At 41.4% G+C, this 20,078-nt stretch overlaps 1 pseudogene; it reads right to left on the bottom strand.

Annotated features, from left to right (window-relative positions):
• Positions 1–3,197: 3,197 nt before the first annotated feature.
• LOC120107359 (small nucleolar RNA R71) lies at positions 3,198–3,295 on the bottom strand (annotated as a pseudogene).
• Between the last annotated feature and the right edge of the window lie 16,783 nt (positions 3,296–20,078).

The raw sequence follows: 20,078 nt of genomic DNA, 5'->3' as shown, positions 1-20,078 counted from the left end.
TCGTGGGCGACAGCAGCAGTGGCACAACAGCGGGCTCCCATCACGATCGACTTCCTCTGCCTCAGCACTTCATTTTTTTTATATGGGAAGTGTTTCCCGAAATGCCCCAAACTTCTCTCCCTCCTCTGTTTCCATGGGATTTGGCCTATGAGCTCCCCCCAGCTTCCTACTCGAAGAGGAGAAATCTCCTCCTTTTATAGCCTCTGTCGACCCCGTTATCTCATCACGTCGTGGGAAGATAAGGGCCAAGAAACTGACACGGGCGAGACGCGTAGCAGATTTAATCTGGGCGTTGGGATTATAGTCTGGGAACTGATTTCGTTGAAGAAGTCGGTTGCTCCCTTGGATGCAGAGGATGGCGAAGACGTGGATGTTGAGAGGATCTCGGACACTGCTAGCTCATGGGATGAGTGGAAGAAATCGCCACTTCTTCAATGCGTGGTGATGAGAGCACAAAAGTGCGATCTACACATCACTTAAATTAGTATTATTGCTAACAAATAATGATAAAAGTGCTGCATTAATATTATATTTTTGTGGGGTGCAGGTAATCATAAATCAAAGCTAAAATGCGCATTGGGTCTAGAAAAGATGCAATCACTGCAGGTGATCAGCCGACTGCATGGTTCAATCCCAGTTGCACACTAGAAGGAGCATTAGCCGGCTAGGTGCAGCCATATCCAGCAGCAGCATTTTCCCCATTTCGTGTGTCCATTTGAACTTCTCCCAGCCGTCCACGTGTTCAGCCGAGTCCCCAGCATCTTGCGAAGCATCCACCCAGCGTCCCTCATCCTTCTCTTTCCCCATTTCAAAGGCATCTAGAGTTCATGATTCATTCCTTCCAGCCGTCACCCTGGCATCATCCAAATCTCAGCATCTCGAGACCAACATCCGGCCGTCCGTGGCGATTCCAACCGCGTCCGTCTTCTCCGCGCGCGAGTCTCCCGTGAAGCGTCCCAGGATCCGCATCAAGCTCATCCGTTCGCTACCCAACCTCCCAACATCCTGCAGCCGGGATGCATACTTCGAACGACCACCCAATCATCCCGCGTTCGTGCAGCCGTCCGTGAAGCATCCTCCCACGCGTTCCACGCTCCAGCTTCTCCCGAGTTCCAGCCACATCAGCTCCCAGCCGTCCGCTTCATCCGCACGATTCCATCCCGATTCCCAGTTTCCTTCAAGCATCCCCAGATCTTCTCCGCGTACATGAGCCAACGTCCGCGTGCATCCCACGAGGATCGCGACCCAGCCTCCGTCTTCGTCGCAGTCCACCTCTTCCGGATTAAGCAACCGAAATCCCAGCTTCTCCCAGCATCCGAGGATCCCGGCATCCCGTGATTTCAGCATCAGCGAGGCATCGTCCGCGTCCATCCATTTCTTCCGGATTAGCATCCATCCGTTGATCTCCATCGCGTTCGAGGAGTGGATCGAAGGCTAGCTTGATATCCCTCTCGGCTGGGAAGTTGGCTATTTATTATTCCTTCCCATTCGGTGAAACGGAGGGGGGGGGGTCCTGTTATTCAAAGAAAAGAGAGAAGAAAGGGAAACAGAGCATGCTCTGTTTCCAAAAAGAATAGAAAAAAAAAAGAAAAGAAAAAAAGAGGGAGTTTTCTTTTATGATTATGGAGGGCTGATTTCTTAGGGAGGGAGATGGAGGAACTTTTGATGTATTGCTCTTTGAAGTAAACTCTAAACTTTTGCTTTTAATGATTTTTATTTATTGATATGTTTTTGATCCATGCGTAGTTATTTCGTAGATAGATCTTTAATGGAGTATGATTATTGATATATGGATTGCTTTAGTATTTGATTCGTCGTAGACGTAGAAAGCACGGCGAATGCTTAGAAATTGAGTTCATATGTTCATGAAACATATACCATGATTAGATCTATCCTACATTTAATCTTTAATCAAGAACCATAGAGTTTATTCCTTGGATGCAATATCATCAAGGGGGATTCCAGATCCCTACCATTTTTATTTCATTGAATTGTGTTTATTATTCTCTGCATTTAATTTCTGAAAATCAAAACATCATTTTAATCCACATATTTATTCAACTAAAGTACTAATTATATCTAAAAATTACGCTAATAATCTATAGATCGTTCCCTGAGGATTCGACCTCGGACTCCCGAGATTTTACTACTTGTGCGATTCTCCTGCACTTGGGAGAACAATTTTATTTTTGCATCAAGTTTTTGGCGCCGTTGCCGTGGAATGGCTTAGTTATTAGTATAGTTTTAGATTTAATTAGTACCCTATCAGTTAGATTGAACATTATAGTAAAACTAAAACTGAGAAAAAAAAAAAAAATTTATTGCTGTTTTTTTTATTCCCTGGACAGTCTGCATCAAACTCTGATATCTGAGTAATGCACCGTCTGATTGGACTCAAATTTTGTCGGCTGGTGTAGGACACAAGTTTCTTTCATATGAACGGTCTGATTGATATTCTGAGATTTTTACGACCATTAAATTAATATACAACCTTGCTGCTGTCTGCTTTAAATTTTCTGTGTTTAATTTTTTTTAGAATCAGAATTTTATTATCATCATATCTCATTAACCCTTGTTGCTAATTGAAAATTGATAAGAACTTTAAGAAAAGATCAAGGGTAATCATTGAAAAAAAAAAAAAACAAACAAATAAATAAACTCTAAAATTTTGTATGCTAGGTTGGAATAGGGACAACACTGGACGTCTGAGTCGACAACCTTTTGACAATTCCTTAGATCACATTATTGAAACTTTTTCGCAAAATCTCAGATCTGGTGAGATGGCTGATGATGATGTAGGAAGTCACCATGGTAATGAAGGTAGACCCCCAGTTATGACACTTCGACAATACTTACATCCCACTAGGACTAGTCAACCTTCATGCATGATTATTCCTGAAAATGTAGGACACTTTGAAATCAAACCAGGAGTAATTCAACTGCTGCCCAAGTATCATGGAATAGAATCTGAGAACCCTTATCTTCACCTTAAGGATTTTGAGGAAATTAGTATCACATTTAGAGTGCCAAATGTATCAGAAGATGTCCTTAAATTAACCTTGTTTCCTTTTTCCTTGAAGGATAAAGCCAAAACATGGCTGAACTCCTTGAGACCTAGATTGCTAGGAACATGGCATGATATGCAAAGAGAATTCTTGAAAAAATTCTTTCCCGCACAAAGGACTAACTTTTTGAAAAGGCACATTAGTAATTTCTAACAAAAAGACCATGAAACATTTTATGAATGCTGGGAGAGATTTAAAGATTTGCTTCTCTCTTGTCCTCATCATGGGTTTGAAACATGGAGAACCATTAGTTTCTTTTACGAAGGGTTGTCTCCACAGTTGAAACAATTTATAGAGACTATGTGCAATGGTCTATTTCTGGAAAAGCAACCCGATGAGGCATGGGACTATTTAGACTCTCTCGCAGAGACTGCACAATTATGGGATACAGGGGATAGAGTGAATAAACCTTTGCCTAAGCCTACTAGCATTCCACACGGGGGCCTTTACAACCTTAATACTCAAGATGATATTCAAGCTAAAATGGCAGCCCTTACTAGGAAGGTAGAGGAAATTGAACTTAGAAGGATTGAACCCGTCAAGACCGTAGAACATAACAGCGAGTGTTGTAGGATTTGCGAGATGCCTGGCCATCTCATCACTGATTGCCCCACAATACCCGCATTCAAGGAAGTCTTGCACGATCAGGCCAATGTTATGAATACCTATCAAAAATCTTTCAATAATCCTTTTTCGGGTACTTACAACCCTGGATGGAAGAACCATCCAAATTTCAGGTGGAGGAATGACCAACCTCAACAAGTATATAACCCAACTCCTCCACCTCCGCACCCTCATTATGCACATGCACCCCCTCAAAAATCCAGTCTCGAAGAAATTTTGCAATCTTTCATGCAAGGTCAAGCTAAAATCAATGATGAATTAAGAAATCAACTGACAACGCTGACCACTGCTTTAAGTGCTCAAGAGAAAGGCAAGCTACCAGCTCAACCACAACCTAATCCTCAAGTCTATGGCGGTAGCAATGCATCATCTTCAACTTTGCATAAAGAACAAGCAAAGAGTATAATAACTTTGCGAAGTGGAAAGGTTATTGACCGACCAGTCCCAGAACAAACACAAGTCATACCTGATTCTGACCCTCCCAAGACAAAAGAAAAGGATAATGAAGAAACCGAAGCACCAACATCTACTGAAAAAATTGAATGTCCTTTTCCTGCACCATTTCCACAAAGATTAAAGCCCTTGCAAAAGCTTGAACCAAACTCTGAAATTCTTGAGCTTTTTAAGCAAGTAAAAATCAATGTACCTCTTCTTGATGCAATCAAACAAGTGCCTTCTTATGCAAAATTTTTAAAAGATTTGTGCACTGTCAAGCGTCGTTTAAATGTCAAGAAGAAGGCATTTCTGGCTGAAAATGTGAGTGCAATTTTACAGCATAACATTCTTCCTAAATATAAGGATCCAGGTTGCCCAACTATCTCGTGCATCATTGGCAATTTTAGGATTGAGCGAGCATTGCTAGATTTAGGAGCGAGTGTGAACTTGTTGCCATATACGGTATATGAGCAACTCGGGTTGGGTGAGTTAAAGCCAACAACTGTGACCTTACAATTAGCTGACAGGTCAGTGAAGGTCCCTAGAGGAATTATCGAAGATGTGTTGGTCCAAGTAGACAAGTTCTATTTTCCTGTTGACTTTATCGTACTGGACACACATCCGGCTTCCAATTCACCATCTCAGATTCCGGTCATCTTAGGATGCCCATTTCTTGCAACTTCTAATGCATTGATCAATTGTAGGAATAGTGTCATGAAGCTTTCTTTTGGCAATATGACTTTGGAACTGAACGTCTTTAGTATAGGCAAACAACCCAGTAAACATGAAGAAAGTAAAGAAGTTGAATGGGTTGAAACCATTGCGGAAGAATATTTGTTAAAAGAAACATTTACTAAATCGGCCGACAATGGTTTGATAGATTGGTGTTCTGAAGGTACTGCTGATGATACGGTCCCACCTATTTTAGATAACTCGGATGTCATGATGGTCAATGGGTGGAGACCGAGAATAGAGGAATTTGAACATTTGCCATCTCGAGGAGCAAAGATAGTACCATCCCATGAACAAGCACCTAAGCTCGAGTTGAAACCTTTACCGAAGGAACTCAAGTATGCCTTTCTTGGATCCAATGACACATTTCCTATAATCATCTCATCTGATCTGGATCATGCCCAAGAAAGAAAATTACTTGGTGTTCTAAAGAATCATAGAGGAGCTTTAGGGTAGTCTATTGCAGACTTGAAGGGGATTAGCCCTTTAATTTGCACGCACCGGATATATTTGGAGGACAATGCCAAAACCACAAGGCAAATGCAACGCAGGTTGAACCCTACGATGAGAGATGTGGTTAAAGCAGAAGTCCTCAAGTTGCTTGATGTGGGTATTATTTACCCAATTTCCGATAGCAAGTGGGTGAGTCCTACTCAAGTCGTGCCCAAGAAAGCAGGTCTGACGGTAGTCAAAAATGATCAGGGTGAACTAGTTCCAACTCGTGTTCCGACGAGTTGGCGCATGTGTGTTGACTACCGAAAATTGAATTTGGTCACTAGGAAAGATCATTTTCCCCTACCCTTCCTAGACCAAGTTTTGGAAAGAGTTGCAGGACACAAATTCTATTGTTTTCTCGATGGCTATTCCGGATACTACCAAATTGAAATTTCACCTGAGGATCAAGAGAAGACTACCTTCACTTGTCCTTTTGGCACATTCGCTTTCCGTCGGATGCCATTCGGGTTGTGTAATGCACCTACAACATTCCAAAGATGCATGCTCAGTATTTTTGAAGAAATGAACGAGAAGTTTTTGGAAGTGTTCATGGATGATTTTTCTGTTTTTGGCGATTCTTTTGATGATTGTTTACTACATTTACAAGCTGTCTTAGCTCGGTGTATAGAAAAGAACCTGATACTAAATTGTGAGAAATGCCACTTCATGGTGCCAAAGGGAATTGTTCTAGGACATATTGTTTCATCGAAGGGCATGGAAGTTGATAGAGCTAAGATTGACTTAATCGCCAAGCTACCTGCACCCAAGACGGTTAGAGATATTAGATCATTTTTGGGTCATGCCGAATTTTATAGGAGGTTCATCAAGGACTTTAGTGTCATAGCCCGACCATTATGTAACCTCCTATCCCTTGATACACCGTTCAATTGGACTGAAACCTGTCAAGAGGCATTCGAAAAGTTGAAGTCTATGCTTAGCACTGCACCTATCGTGCGACCACCCGATTGGTCATTACCTTTTGAGATCATGTGCGATGCTAGTGACTATGCGATAGGAGCTGTCCTAGGACAACGCAAGGATAATAAGCCATATGTCATTTACTATGCAAGCAAAACTTTAAATGATGCTCCTTATTTGTTCAAGTATTGCAATGATCAAATCTTTAGAAGATGCATTCCGGAACATGAGATACAAAGTGTACTCTCTTTTTGTCATGCCAGTGCTTGTGGAGGACACTTTGCATCTAAGAAAACGGCAGCTAAGGTGTTGCAATGTGGTTTTTATTGGCCTACACTATTTAAAGATGCCCACGAGTTCTGTAGGACATGTGACCCATGTCAACGTGTTGGAAGTCTAACTCGTAGGCAAATGATGCCTCTTCAGCCCATTACTGCTATTGAAATTTTTGACATTTGGGGCATCGATTTCATGGGCCCATTCCCACCGTCTTTTGGACATGAGTATATTTTAGTTGGTGTTGAGTATGTGTCAAAATGGGTAGAAGTTGTTGCCTGTAGAACTAATGATCACAAACCTGTTTTGAAATTTCTGAAAGAAAATATTTTTTCACGATTTGGGATGCCCAAGGTTATAATTAGTGATGGGGGAAAACATTTCTGTAATAAGCCTTTTGAGATCCTATTGCGAAAGTACGGTATCACTCATAGAATTGCAACTCCTTATCACCCGCAGACTAGTGGCCAAGTAGAGTTAGCCAATCGGGAAATTAAACGAATTTTAGAGAAAACGGTGAATCCATCACGCAAAGACTGGCCTTTAAAACTTTCTGACGCATTGTGGGCTTACCGTACTGCTTATAAAACTATTCTTGGTATGTCCCTGTATCGGCTAGTGTATGGAAAAGCATGTCATCTACCCGTTGAATTAGAGCATAAATCATATTGGGCCATTAGAAAATTGAACTTTGAATTGTCAGATGCTGGTTTAATTCGAAAATTACAATTAAGTGAGTTGAATGAAATTCGTCGGGATGCGTATGACAATGCTAGACTTTGTAAAGAACGAATGAAAATTAGGCATGATAAATCAATTCTAAGAAAATCTTTTAAACCTGCACAAAAAGTTCTTTTGTATGACTCTCGCTTACATCTATTTCCTGGAAAGTTACGATCAAGATGGACAGGTCCTTTCATTGTAAAAACTGTTTTTCCACACGGGGCAGTTGAAATTGAGAATCCACAGGATGGTCAAATTTTTAAGGTAAATGGACACAGATTAAAACCTTTTCTTGAAAATTTTGCAGATGAAGAGGACTCCTTTCCCTTGGGGGAGCCTTCTTATGACTGAGCATGACGGCCAAGGTATGTGTATATTAGTTAGAATTATTTTTTTTCTTTTATTTTTCTTCTTATTTTCCAGGTCTTCTTTTCTGAAAATCAACAGCTCAAGGTATTCTTTTTCTCTCCAATATTCTTTTCTCTATTGTTTCTCACATATAGTTTTCTTGCATTTTTTACATTGAGGACAATGCAATGTTTAAGTTGGGGGGAGGGAAATATTTTGACAAAAAAAAAAAAAAAGTTTTTGCATTTGATTTATTCTATTACTTTCTTTTCTGAGCAAATGCACATGTATTTTCATATTGAGTGTATACAACTATTAAGGCAAGGAACACATGCATACTATGACTGATCAGAGACCTATTATTAGATTTCCACACGTGTACTTAATGACAATAGGAAGGCCTCAGGAGTTCATATTTGTTAACTGCATTTTTGTTAGCCTTATCCATAAAAGAAGTATGAGTATCCTTGTTCGTACCATAAGGTTCAGAATTTGGTTTTCACATAAAGATAGAGGTTGAATATCCCGACTAGATTACTTAGGTGCCTTATGATCCGACTTTGGTTGACCTATAGTCACGATGCAGTCACATATATAATAAAAATATATATGGTTCAGTCTATCATTTCTTTTCTTGCATAATTATTATTAAAAAAAATACTTATGATGACAAGTCTGGCCTCGTGGCGTAGTCTGGTTCGAGTAATTAAGTCCGAGGGGTGTTTCACCTAATGTCTTGAGCCAACTGGATCGGGGGTCATTGACTGAAAGCTCGCTACATGGACCTTACTAGAGCCTAATGGGGTTGGATAGCTGTAGTTGTCATGTGTATTGAAAAAAAAAAAAATGAAATAAAAATAAGCATGAATGAGTTGGTTAGGCTGAACCTAGTGACATGTGGTAATGGCTGGTTTGACTCCATTGTATTGGACCTCTGTGTACCCGGGTTGTTTAGTTGAGATTGATAGCTCTTTCTTTACATGCGAACCATTCTTGACAAATTTAGACAACATGTGATATTCTGAAATTTGATGGATCAGGTTCTAATAAATTGTAGAAAACACTTGTGAACTTGAGTAGTGCACCTAAAACTCAGGCAGTGCCCTGTTGTGGTGGAGGTATTAGTACTCTGAGAAAGTCATACGGTTTGATGCACACTACACTTTTATATTTCCTTATCTTGACAGTTGCCATGCTTGAAAATATATATCAATTAATTACATGTGTATTAGCTTAAGATTTATTTCATATTTTTTAGAATCTCATGTCATATAATTCATGATGTTTGTGGGTAACATTCCTGAAAACCCTCACGAGACAACACTCGTCCACTAGGGTAACCTAGGGGTTTAACGGCTTGTTGCACGTGCTAAGTGCAATCGTGATTCCTACGAAAGTGAGTACATATCTTAGTTTTATATCTTTAGCTTCAATAAAAAGTCATAGGTTAAACCACACCTTTTGCACTCTCATTTTATTATCTGCTCGTTAATTGCTAGAGACTAGCAATAAGCTAGTTGGGGGGTGTGATGAGAGCACAAAAGTGCGATCTACACATCACTTAAATTAGTATTATTGCTAACAAATAATGATAAAAGTGCTGCATTAATATTATATTTTTGTGGGGTGCAGGTAATCATAAATCAAAGCTAAAATGCGCATTGGGTCTAGAAAAGATGCAATCACTGCAGGTGATCAGCCGACTGCATGGTTCAATCCCAGTTGCACACTAGAAGGAGCATTAGCCGGCTAGGTGCAGCCATATCCAGCAGCAGCATTTTCCCCATTTCGTGTGTCCATTTGAACTTCTCCCAGCCGTCCACGTGTTCAGCCGAGTCCCCAGCATCTTGCGAAGCATCCACCCAGCGTCCCTCATCCTTCTCTTTCCCCATTTCAAAGTCATCCAGAGTTCATGATTCATTCCTTCCAGCCGTCACCCTGGCATCATCCAAATCTCAGCATCTCGAGACCAACATCCGGCCGTCCGTGGCGATTCCAACCGCGTCCGTCTTCTCCGCGTGCGAGTCTCCCGTGAAGCGTCCCAGGATCCGCATCAAGCTCATCCGTTCGCTACCCAACCTCCCAACATCCTGCAGCCGGGATGCATACTTCGAACGACCACCCAATCATCCCGCGTTCGTGCAGCCGTCCGTGAAGCATCCTCCCACGCGTTCCACGCTCCAGCTTCTCCCGAGTTCCAGCCACATCAGCTCCCAGCCGTCCGCTTCATCCGCACGATTCCATCCCGATTCCCAGTTTCCTTCAAGCATCCCCAGATCTTCTCCGCGTACATGAGCCAACGTCCGCGTGCATCCCACGAGGATCACGACCCAGCCTCCGTCTTCGTCGCAGTCCACCTCTTCCGGATTAAGCAACCGAAATCCCAGCTTCTCCCAGCGTCCGAGGATCCCGGCATCCCGTGATTTCAGCATCAGCGAGGCATCGTCCGCATCCATCCATTTCTTCCGGATTAGCATCCATCCGTTGATCTCCATCGCGTTCGAGGAGTGGATCGAAGGCTAGCTTGATATCCCTCTCGGCTGGGAAGTTGGCTATTTATTATTCCTTCCCATTCGGTGAAACGGAGGGGGGGGGTCCTGTTATTCAAAGAAAAGAGAGAAGAAAGGGAAACAGAGCATGCTCTGTTTCCAAAAAGAATAGAAAAAAAAAAAGAAAAGAAAAAAAGAGGGAGTTTTCTTTTATGATTATGGAGGGCTGATTTCTTAGGGAGGGAGATGGAGGAACTTTTGATGTATTGCTCTTTGAAGTAAACTCTAAACTTTTGCTTTTAATGATTTTTATTTATTGATATGTTTTTGATCCATGCGTAGTTATTTCGTAGATAGATCTTTAATGGAGTATGATTATTGATATATGGATTGCTTTAGTATTTGATTCGTCGTAGACGTAGAAAGCACGGCGAATGCTTAGAAATTGAGTTCATATGTTCATGAAACATATACCATGATTAGATCTATCCTACATTTAATCTTTAATCAAGAACCATAGAGTTTATTCCTTGGATGCAATATCATCAAGGGGGATTCCAGATCCCTACCATTTTTATTTCATTGAATTGTGTTTATTATTCTCTGCATTTAATTTCTAAAAATCAAAACATCATTTTAATCCACATATTTATTCAACTAAAGTACTAATTATATCTAAAAATTACGCTAATAATCTATAGATCGTTCCCTGAGGATTCGACCTCGGACTCCCGAGATTTTACTACTTGTGCGATTCTCCTGAACTTGGGAGAACAATTTTATTTTTGCATCACGTGGGAGGAGATCTTGGATGCGGCTGGCAGCTGGGAGTTGACCGCGGATGAGATGAAGGCTGGCTTGGGATTTGAAGGTTGGCAGTTGAGATATAACGAAGCAGGGGATGCGGAAGGGAGTGATCAAAATATGAAGCTTGGGACTCGACTTGACTCGAACGAGTGAAGAAATCAGGGGATAAGCTTGGGAAGTTTGCTGGGATTAGTCCGGAAGGATGTTGGGATGTGGAGAAGATAAGGATGCTGGGAGGAAGATATGATGGGAAGATGAACTGGGATGCAAATCCGGATGGGGTTGATCCGTGGAAGCTTTGGAAGAAGAATCGGAAGCATGGGAGATGAAGATGAGCAAAGATCATGGGATTCGGCTGGTGGTTATTCCGAAACAGAGGAAGAATACGTGTGGTTGCCGTGAAGCTCGCAAGGATGAAGCTCATCCGGTTGAGATGCGGCTGGGGAAATCTAGGAGGTGGGTCGAACGGCTGGGAGTATGAACAGAGGAGTTTGTTCGTGGACGTGGCTTGGATTGATGAAGACTCGGACTATGTTCCGAAGCAACAGGGAATACGTGGGTGACGAAGGTTATCCGGAAGAAGATGAGAGCTGGTGCCGTTTGGGAGTGATCCGGAAGAGGCCAACGCGAACGGGAGGATGGAAGATCACGGACAGGATGTGGGCTGCGGAGGCCATGCACGCGTGAGATTGGTTGTTCCGCGAGATAAAGATGATCTCGGAACAGGGGAGGTTGGAAGAGAGACGCGTGGAATTTGTTGATGGATGCTAAACGGTAATGAAGGGATGCGGCTGGGAGTGAAGATGTTGAGACTTTGTTTGTGAACGTGGGAGTGAAGGAGAAATAAACTGTTTGGGAGGATTACGCTAAGAAAAGGAATTGGGGTTGACTCGGAATATTGAATTTTTAAATGGAGATGATATGGAAAAAATGACTGGTGAACGACTGGGAAGTGAATCCCGGGAGTTTGATACAGGGGATGTGATCCTATTCAGCTGGGAACATGTGTGGGAAGAAAATTAGGTGACTGAGATGTGACGCAGGAAAGTTTGGTGGAGTCAAATGTGGGAAAGAAACAAGGGAGGATGGATCTGAGAGGGTCTTGATTTGCGGGGTGCATATGATTTGGGTTCAGAAATTAATGAATTTGACTTGACCTGCATACATTAAACTCAATCAGTAAATAAATAAGTAAAACAAACTCGAATTAATTTATTAAAATGCAATGATGAGGGTAACACATTTTTTAGTTAAATTTACAAAATATATGAATTAAAATAATGATAAGTGCTATGAATAAGATATGAATTTATGCATTATTTAGCACTTATCACACCCCCCAACCTACAATTTGCTAGTCCTCAAGCAAAATAAAATAAAAAAAACTAACTCAATTTCGCAGGAATCGCGATTGCATTTACCGTATGCAATAAGGCTTTAAACTCCTAGGTGGCCCTAGTGGACGAGTTTTGTCTCGTGAGGGTTTCCGGCTCAGATACCCACAAACTGTTGTCTCTACCTAATGAATTTGTTTTATTGCTTTATAAAATCTAATTTTAAATGCATAAGTGCCAAGAATTTTAAAAGCACACAAAGTTTTAATTACTAAGTCAGCCCAAATCCTAAGTCAGTATGCAATTTAAGTTGAAGTCATTAAGTTTCTGTTAGAGAGTTGTAAGGCTAATTTATACTTGGGTGCTCGGTGATGTCTGGACCATACACAAGCTAAGGCTTTAGATTCTCCAAAATACTGCTAAAACTAGTAGTTTCCAAGAATTGGTCAGATAAGACCTAATCACTGATTCAAAATCATCCTACCTTGCAGGATTTCGAGAGTTGTGGATGTTTACTTTAATACCTCATGGGCTTTATCTGTAATATTCCAGTTTACTCGAATTTTTACAACGACGGCTTTCACACTATCGTCTTTTTCAAGGTCAATATTATTTTCTCTTTTTTTCTTTTTTTTTATTTTTTTTATTTTTTATTTTTTTATTATTTTTATTATTTTATATTTATTACGCACTTTTACTCTTGTAATGATTCCTCCATGTAACGAGCATTCAGTCAACACTCCCACACCAGATGGCATAAGGTGTTAGGCATCAAGACTCCCCTACGGACCTATGCTCGGATTCATCATTGCAAGCCCGCTGACCTTTGACAAGAGGTAGCCCTTTTCGATGTACCTGACTAAATTCACTTTTTTTTTTTTAATAGCAAATTAGATAGGTATGATTCATCAGGACTCAAGGTTGCTACCAGACTTAACAATATCATGTTAAACCTAACCCTTAGAAGTGCAGGCCATGTGTGTTGTGAAATTTCAAAGTAAAAATTATCTTACAACTTGCTAAAAGAATTTTTATTGAAAAGAACTCAAATTGACTTATTCCTGACTAATCATTGGGCTTTTTAGATTTTATATACTTTGTGTGATTATCATTTCAGCACTAAGGCATAGAAATAAGGTTTTTTTTTTTTGAAATTCACTTAAAAATGTGAAAATGCGAAAAATTCCTTCAAAAATTCGAAACCTATACCCCCCAACCTAGATCAGACATTGTCCTCAATATTTTTTTTTTGAATATTATATTATTATTTTTATTTTTTTATATATTTTTTATTTTGGACGAAAATATGATGCATATGGAGGATAGAAGCATTTTACCGTAGTTGCATCAGTAATATGAGGGATCCTGTTAAGAAAATAACAAAAAAAAAATGCGACAAGAAAATATGCAAAAATAACCTACGAGAATTGGGTTGCCTCCCAACAAGCGCTAAGTTTAACGTCTTCAGCCAGACGCAGTGCATCCTTATCAAATCATACCGGGTTCATGCGGGGTTCTCCAAGGAAGAAAATTTGTGGAAGACTGATTGTTGGGCAGAAAGTCAAATGGCCTTGTCTATATTAAAGTCAAAATGGGCCAAGTATGTTTTCAGAGGGTTATCTGCCAAAATATAGGGAAGGGTTTCTTCTACAAGATCGTCCATTTTGTCTATTAGGAAGCACTCAACTTCCTTTGCAGGTTGACCAGAGGCACGAAATATATTTAACTTGACCTTCATATTCCCAAAGGATATATTCATCACCCCAGTTCTACAATTTATACTCGCATTGGCTGTAACTAAAAAGGGGCGCCCAAGGATCACAGGGATTTGTTTCTTAGGATTAGGCTCATGTTCCATATCAAGGACGATAAAATCTACTGAAAAATAGAATTTGTCTACCTTGACAAGAACATCTTCAATTATTCCTCGTGGTATTTTTACAGATCGATCAGCCAACTGAAGGGATACCGAGGTTGGTTTTAACTCACCTAACCCAAGTTTCTCATAAACTGAGTAAGGTAAAAGATTGACACTTGCCCCTAGACCTAAGAGTGCTCGATCAATGAAATTATTTCCTAAGACACAGGAGATGGTGGGAGCACCAGGATCTTTGAATTTCGGTGGGGTGTTGTGTTGGAGAATAGAACTCACTTGCTCAGTTAGGAAGACCTTTTTAGGCACATGTGTCCTAGATTTTCGCTTTTGGGTACAAAGGTCTTTGAGAAATTTGCAATAGGAGGGAACTTGTCTAATAGCATCGAGAAGCGGGAGGTTGATTTTGACTTGTTTGAAAACCTCTATCATCTCCTCTAGTGAAGTTTCCTTTTTGCCAAAGGGAGAGGGTGAATTAAGAGCTTCAGAAAATGGGGCCTTTGGGATATGAGTTTTGGCAGAAGGTGGACTAGCTGAAGAAGAAGAAGAAAGTTTTAGATTTTCATTTGACACATTTCTATCCTCTTCTTTACCTTCCTTATTGTTATCCTCCCCAATCCTATTGTCTACTATACGTCCACTCCTTAGGGTAGTCAAAGCATTGGCTTGTTCATGATGAATTGTATTTAGTTGATTTTCTTGAGCCATGTATTGTCCCCTAGGATTACTCACTGGTTGGCTTGGAAGCTTTCCTTCCTCTCGCTTGTTCAGTGCATTAGCTAGTTGCCCCATTTGGGATTCTAGCTTGGCGATAGATTGCGTGTGAGAGTGCACCAATTGTGTAATGGTTTCCAAACCTTGAAGGAAGGTCAACACTTTCTCCTCAAAGGCTGTGTTTCTATGGGGTGGAGGAGGAGTGTGTTGAAATTGAGTTGAAGGATGGTAGGGATTAATATTCTGGAATGGTTGAAAGTTTTGAGAATAAGGTTGGGAAGTATTGGGAGTCTACTGCTTCCAAGAGAAGTTTGGATGGTTGCGCCATCCCGGGTTATAAGTAGTGGAATATGGATCATTACCCGGTCGGGACTGTGTTTGAGCAGCGTTGACTTGTTCTTGCATAAATTCAGGGAATTGAGCTGCCGAAGGGCATTCATGAATAGGGTGAGACGGGCTAGAACAAAGAGCACAGACTTGTGCTTGGAAAAAATTTGGAAGCTGTTCTCTAGACATTAGCTGGTCCAACTTGCGGGACAGTGCATCTACTTTGTCAGATAGACCTATGGACTGGCTAACTTCATATATGGTCCCTTTTCTTTGAGAACTCGGGGGTGCTTGACGAGCGGAGGAGGCATGGTGGAGAGAGTTTTCATTAAGGTTTTCAAATAATTGCCATGCCTCATGGTCACTTTTAAGCATGAAAGTTCTCCCGCATGCGGCATCGATCATCTGACAGTTTCGTTCAGTCAATCCGTCATAGAAACATTGCACTAACTGCCATTTAGGTATTTGATGATGCGGGCATTTTCGGAGTAAGTCTCTAAATTTTTCCCAAGTTTCATGAAATTCTTCTCCGTCAGATTGGGAGAAGCTCGTGATAGCACGCCGAAATTGGTTTGTTCTTCCTATGGGAAAATATTTCTTTAGAAATTCATGTTGCATTTGAGCCAATGAGAGAATGGAATTGGCTTCTAATGAATGGAGCCATTGTTTAGCTCTATCCTTAAGGAAAAAAGGAAACAGCCTGAGTTTCAGAGCATCATCAGTGAAGTTCTGAATTTTGACAGTAGTGCAGATCTCAAGGAACTCATCTAAATGTTTGTATGGGTCTTCATTGTTAAGTCCATAAAAAGAGGAAAGCATTTGGATGACACTCGACTTAATTTCAAACTGCACAGCAGCAGTGGTATCAGGTAGTCGGATACAAGATGGAGAGGTATAAATGGAAGGAGTGAAGTACTCCTTTAACAGCTTGGGTTGTTCTTCAGCCATCTTGATAGGTGAAGCAGATCCTAGGGTTCTATAAGTGCGGATTTCGGCTCGAAGGGCCCTAAGAGAACGCTCTATTTCAGAGTCAAACGGTACTAATTCAAGAGATCTAGAACGACACCCTAGCATACACTAAGACTCCTCTCATCAGTACAGCCAAGCATGCACTAAAAAGAAAAACACAATTCCTTATGTTCACCCTAAAATCACTAGACAGCTCCTAACTGGTTTGAAGAGGGCACCTAAGCCTCCAATCCGGTCTAATAACTGAGCTGACCAGGTAAGCTCCCAGGTAAGTGGGGGGGTCACGATGCGTTGCAAAGGTCCCACTTAAAAACCACTTGCCTCGAACAGATGAACTGTCTCCCTTGGGACAAAGCTTGCCTAGACATCAACTGAGCCACAGAGCGAAATTGGTGCAACTTTCGGTGATCTTCGTCCTATTGAGCTCGAATGTCCCTAGGGGCCAACGTCTAATTGATTTTAATTAACGTGATAGCTATGTGAGAATTGATTCACCTAATTTGGGCAAGAATCTGGTGATGAAATCCAGTTCTTATCTTGTAGGGGTGATTGCCCTTACTATGTGCGGATTAATTGGTGTATGTGTATCAAGCATGCATTCACACTTTTGCTGAATTTAAAATCAAACAATCACCACAAAAGGGAATTTAAATAAGGAAGGTTTAGAGGTTACCAAAGGGAATTCCCCAGCAATTTTGAAAAAAAAATTTAGGCAAACCTCGACAGTATTCCTTTTCCAGCAGTTCCCTTTTTGATCGTCCCAGATTTTCTTTTCGATTCCTGATCAAGAAAAATCAAAAATTAGTAAGAGAGAAAAAGAGGATAAGTAAAGTAATAAAAATAGAAAATATTTTTATTTTAGTTTAGAAATATGTATTATTATTATTATTTTATTTTTATTTTTTTTTTAAAAAAAAAATTTTATGAAAAGAAAAACAACTATGCTAGCAATCCCCGGCAACGGCGCCAAAAATTGATAGTCAACTTTAAAGACCACGCAATAGCACGTATCTAGTAGGATAGTGATTACGGGTATCGATCCACAGGAATTGGGGTATAATTATTTTCTTAAAAATAATAATATTTAAAAGGATGAGTTTGTGAAGACTATTAAACTAAGCAATTTAATAAAAGAAAATGCAATTAAAGGGATACCAGTTTAAGGGAACCTGGGGCAAGGAATTCACCACTAACATCAGAACAAGGGTTATTTATAATTTATTTCGTTCTTGGATTAACATGCAAATTGGCTACAAGCCCTATAAGCATTCAAATAAAATTTCACCAAAGTAATTTAGGAACATCCATCTTCAGTTAGCATGAAATGTCTACCCTAAACTAATGCGGCAGGACACTGCATATTCCCTAAGCATGGATGATCTTACATTAACTTAGTGATCATGAAAAAACCGTTGTATAAACGTCATACTTAAAATCACAGAAATTAAATATGAGATGAAATAAAATATTCATTAAGAACAAAATAAAGTTTATACAACTCCAAGAATAGAAATCAAAAATATAAAACCCTTGGCCCTTTGTTAGGGCTGCATCCAGCCCTAGAGAGGAGATCAGCCTTCCATGGAGTCGTGGGCGACAGCAGCAGTGGCACAGCAGCGGGCTCCCATCACGATCGACTTTCTCTGCCTCAGCACTTCATTTTTTTTATATGGGAAGTGTTTCCCGAAATGCCCCAAACTTCTCTCCCTCCTCTGTTTTCGTGGGATTTGGCCTATGAGCTCCCCCCAGCTTCCTACTCGAAGAGGAGAAATCTCCTCCTTTTATAGCCTCTGTCGACCCCTGTTATCTCATCACGTCGTGGGAAGATAAGGGCCAAGAAACTGACACGGGCGAGACGCGTAGCAGATTTAATCCGGGCGTTGGGATTATAGTCTGGGAACTGATTTCGTTGAAGAAGTCGGTTGCTCCCTTGGATGCAGAGGATGGCGAAGACGTGGATGTTGAGAGGATCTCGGACACTGCTAGCTCATGGGATGAGTGGAAGAAATCGCCACTTCTTCAATGCGTGGGAGGAGGTCTTGGATGCGGCTGGCAGCTGGGAGTTGACCGCGGATGAGATGAAGGCTGGCTTGGTGTTGCCCAGATAGACAACCCAAGAGGGGGGGTGAATTGGGTTTTAAAATAATTTAGCAATTGAAACTTTTGTGGATGACTAATTAATGCTTTTGTGAGATGATTAATTAGTTGTTATGTGCTGTGAATGAAATGAGAGAAATAGAGAGAGACAATCAATCACAAACACAATGTTTTATAGTGGTTCGGAGCTAACCCTTGCTCCTACGTCCACTCCCCAAGTCTCACTTGGGAATTCACTATAACCCCTTGGATTACAGCCGGTTGTTTTACAAGCTCACAACCAAACTTGTTGTTTTACGAGCTCACAACGAACTCGGTCGGTTTTCCCTGGCTCACCGACTAGAACCACCCCGATTGTTTTTCCGGGATCACAATCGAACCCTTACACACGTTGGTTTTACACTCGGCTCACCAACCAACCTCTACACCCTTGATTCAATCCCCCGATTGAACCAAGCAAAGACAAGATGTAAATAAAAGGGACAAACAGAAAACAAAGCTTCTCAAAAGCAGATAAATAACAATATAAACTGAAGAGAGGTTAGAAGCCCTCAAACACGTTTGAGTTGGAGTTGAGTAGGGCTTCTTGAGCTTCGGGTCTCCTCTTGAATGTCTGGTCGACTTGAATGCAGGAGGAGGCTTCTTTAAATGCAGGGAAGAGGAAGTTGGATGGAGTTAATGCCGCTCTTCCCTCTTTTCGTTGAAAACCAACTTGCAGAGAATGAAAGCTTGATCTCTTTGAATGGAATGGTGCTTAACTGCCTTGCTACAGTCCTCTGTGGCTATTTAAACCATCCCCCATGGAAACTAGCCGTTAGACACTTTTTTCTGCCCGTTCTGCACACTCTGCACAACCTGACAATATGTCCGTTGGGGTTGGAGTCGACTCGCGCGATCAGGAGTCGACTCGGCTGTAGCGGGAGTCGACTCATGCTTTTCTGGAGTCAACTCGGCAACTATTCCGGATTTGAATTAAAGTAGCCTCTTCGACTGGGAGTCGACTCGTCTTGACCCGGAGTCGACTCGCCAACTTCTGGAGCTGACTTGGCATTTTCGGAGTCGGCTCCTCCCATGAAATCCGTAGATCAACTTTTCAACTTGGTCCGCTCGAGTCGACTCGACAGTCCTAGGAGTCGACTCGGCGCTCAGAGCCCGAACTCCCGATCTTCTGTCTTTTGGCTTGTCCAGTCTTGGAGTCGACTCGAACTGTTCCGGAGTCGACTCGGCTCTCAGAGACAGTAAATCGGTCTTCTGTCTTTTTGGGGTCGCGCTGTCTCGGAGTCGACTCGTGTATTGCGGGAGTCGACTCGAATCTCAGAGTCCGAAAATGGTTCTCTGACTTTTGCCTTGTGTTCCACTGAGAGTCGACTCTCACTTTCTTTGGAGTCGACCTGCCAACCATCGGAGTCGACTCGCGTTCCACAGGAGTCGACTCGAATCTCAGGGTCGAAATTCGCTCTCTGACTTTTCTGTCTGTAACTTCTTGGAGTCGACTCATATTACTCCGGAGTCGACTCGGTAAACATCGGAGTCGACTCGCGCACTTCAGGAGTCGACTCGCTGACAGGTTTTGAGATGTGTTCTTCTGTCCATCTGTCTGTTCTCAGTCGGAGTCGACTCGTAATGACCCGGAGTCGACTCGAGCCCGTGCCAGTGATTCTGATACGCTTGGAGTCGACTCGTAATATCTCGGAGTCGACTCGAGTCTCAGATTTTGGTTCAAACTGACTTCTTAACTTATCCAAAATACCTTGAACCAAATCTAGAGACACTTAGACAAGATTTTCACTGAAACACTCAATTGAATTCATTAGTAAAATATAAGATATACTCAAATGCTTTGAGCTCATCA

The sequence above is a fragment of the Phoenix dactylifera genome, chromosome 10 (assembly GCF_051530095.1).
Source record: "Phoenix dactylifera cultivar Ajwa chromosome 10, Ajwa_hap1_PhDact_Kaust_v1.1, whole genome shotgun sequence".
In the NCBI taxonomy this organism is placed as follows: Eukaryota; Viridiplantae; Streptophyta; class Magnoliopsida; order Arecales; family Arecaceae; genus Phoenix; species Phoenix dactylifera.
The sequence above is the reverse complement of the archived record's forward strand: the minus strand, read 5'-3'. Positions and strand labels throughout refer to the sequence as shown.